We start from the raw sequence: 3,419 nt of genomic DNA, 5'->3' as shown, positions 1-3,419 counted from the left end.
CCCTCTGCCATACTCCTTCAACCTGAATTTTTGCCCCACCTTGAACCCCAAGGAATGGAGCCAACCTTCTATGGACTAAGACCTCTGAAGGAATGAGCCCTCAAATAAATTCTTCCTCCTCTACAGTTGTGCTGGTCAGGTCATTTAGTCACAGCAGCAAAAAGCTGACTAAAGCATATACATATGATGTGGAATGATTAAACCAAATTAATTAACATATTCATTACCTCACATAATATTTCTTGTGGTGAAATGTTTTTTTTAAAAAAAATCTCATTGGGAGGCTGGGGCTGTAGCTCAGTGATGTAGAGCTTGGTTAGCAAATGTAAGGCACTGGGTTGGATCTGCAACACCATATACAAATAAAATAAAGGCATTCTGTTCATCTACAACTACAAAAAAATTAAAAATCATCTCATAAGCAATTTTGAAATATAAATATATTTAAATGTAGTCACCCTGCAATGCATTAGATAGCTTAAATTTATTCTCCATAACTTAACTTTGTTTCTTTTGGCAAAACACCTCTTTTTGATTACACTTCCTCCAACCCCAGATTGTGTTAATAATCATTCCACTTTCAATTGCTATGAATCTGATTGTTTTAGATTTCACATACCATATAGAAATATCATACAGCATTTGTTTTTCAGTGTCTGGCAAATTTCCTTAAGCATAATGTCCTCCATGTCCATAAATGTCATCACAAGTATAAGAATTTTCTTCTTTCAACCTGAACAGTGCTCCATTGTATAAATACACCTTATCTTTTATCCACTCATCTGTTAACAGATATTTGTGTTCCTTGCATACCTCCATTATTCTGAGATGATGCGATGAACATGAGAGTACATATATCTATAGCGAATTCTTATATTTTGATGTTACCTAGATACTCATTTTCAATATATACATTGGACTTTCTCATATTAGAAGTAGGACTTAGTCACCTTTGACAGTTTTTAGTTTCTGCCTTCTCCATGTTCCCTAAATTAGTTGATCAAGATACCTGCCTATACAGCTGCCTCCTGAGAACAACTTTGTTATGGGAGAACTGGATACAATATATTTGACTTACCCTACTGCTTGGCATGGACTGTATAGATATGTTGCAGTGAGCACCTCAGATCCTCAGCATGGACCTCCTAGACTCATACCAGCTTGGCCTACACACACCAAGTAAAATTCCCTGCTTGGGTAATGTCCTGAACTCCAATACTCTAAGACTTTAATCCTCAGTTATGTTGCATTATCTCCATTCTCTCTTTCTCTCACCTTACTCCTTCTTGTCACCCAACCCCAAGCACTGGTTGAACATTCATGAGAGGTATGCCAGCCTCCTTTCTGTTGGATCTTTAAAACCTCTGTTAATCATGTGTTTTGTTTTGCTGTCTCCTTGGTGTCTGTCTCACTTGACTAGCACAGTGAAACCTAACCTCTCTTTTGGTCAGCATTCCGCTTAAATGGCCATGTTGACAGGCAAAACTGGACACAAGTCAGAGAAGAACCACAAGATGTTTGCAAGCATAAAACGGGTTCCAGTGAGAGGGAATACCTGACCAACCATAGGACAATTAGACATCAGACTGATTCAAAGATAAAGAAATATCTTATGGAAGCCACATTATCAACATTCATAACCACATCAATTGGAGCCCATTAAGGGAGGGCTAGTGTTTATAACCACCATCTAGAGATTCATGAAGCCTGGAGGAAAACCTGACAGTATCTTTTTGACATACTCATTTCCATTTCTTTAGATAGAGAAGAGAAGTTGCTGGATCATATGGTGTTTTAGTCACTTTTTTGCTACTGTGACTACATGACCCCACCAACACAACTGTAGAGGAGGGAGAGTTCATTTGAGGGCTCACTCTTTCAGAGATCTCAATCCATAGACAAATGGCTCCATTCCTCAGGACTCCAGATGAGACAGGAACAACATGGCAGAAGAATGTGGTAAAGGGAAGTGGCTTATGTGGTGATTAGGACACACAGAAAGAGATCTCCACTTGCCAGATATAAATATTAACCCCGAAGCTATGACCCAATTCCCTCCTCCAGCCACACCCTACCACTTCAGATACCACTCAGTTAACTCCTATCAAGGGATTAATTCATTGATTGGGTTAAGACTCTCAGAACACAATTATTTCTACTCTGTACCTTCTTGTATTATCTCACACATGAGATTTGGGGGACATCTCACATCCGAACCATAACATATAGCAATTCTATTTTTAGTCTTGTGATCAAACTCCATCATATTTTCAATAATACTTATACATATTGCACTCAGAGTAAGTGTATACAGGATTCCTTTCTCCACATTCTTTTGGGATTGAACCCAGGTGTGCTGAATCATTGAACCACATCCCCAACTATATATATATAAATAATCTGGAGACAGGTGTGCTGAATCATTGAACCACACACACACACACACACACACACACACACACACACATATATATATATATATATATGTATATATATATATATATATATATTTGGGGATGTGGTTCAATGACAAATAGACAAAAAAAAAACAATATACAAAAAACAATAGACAAAAAACAATAGTCTATTGTTTTCTTTTGTTTGTGACAATAGGCGTTCTGAGATGTGAGGTGATATCTCCTTGTGTTTTTAATTTATAATTCCTGAAAGACTAATGATGTTGAATATTTTTAATGTCCTCTTTTGAGAAATGTTTATTTAAATACTTTGCCTGATTTCAATCAGATTATTTTCTTGCTAATTGAATAATTGGTATTACTCATATGTTTTGATTAACAGTATCAGATATTTTCAAATGTCTTCTGCTAATTCTTGGGTAGTCTCTTTATTCTGTAGTATCTTTAGTTCCACTGAATCTCTTGAATTCAGTAATCCTGATAAAGGCCTTAGCACTCCTGACTGGAATAGGTCTTTGATAAGTCAGCTCTTCAGAAAAAAACTAACCAAGAAATTTTTTTTTTGTCTTTTGGTCTTCCACTTTTGTAGTTAATTTTCTGTATTACATGCATTTTTGTTTAAAAGGTCTTTTCATTTATGCACTAAACCCTGACTAAAACTTATATTTTTATTGGAAATGGTTAAAAGGAATATATTCTCAAGAATAGAAATCCAAGATGATTTATCTGCACCAATTGAGAATTGAGAATTACATTATTGTACAAATATGGAAAACAAAATTAAAAACACTTATGAACCTAATTTTTCTCCTATTATTTTATTTTTGTTCCATTTATAGCAAAATTATTATTCTCTATAATTAATGTACTAATTATCTCTATTTTTACAGTAATAATTCTCTTTATTAAAGTGTTCTCTATGATTTGGTAAATGAATACCATAATTTATCTCCACCATCCATTTAAACAACTCTTATCAAGTTCATTAATGATGTCCATGTT

The sequence above is a fragment of the Marmota monax genome, unplaced genomic scaffold (genome assembly GCF_021218885.2).
Source record: "Marmota monax isolate L192 unplaced genomic scaffold, Marmota_monax_Labrador192_F-V1.1 WCK01_AAM20220418_F8-fsc00956, whole genome shotgun sequence".
Taxonomy (NCBI): domain Eukaryota; kingdom Metazoa; phylum Chordata; class Mammalia; order Rodentia; family Sciuridae; genus Marmota; species Marmota monax.
Note: the sequence above shows the minus strand (reverse complement) of the source record.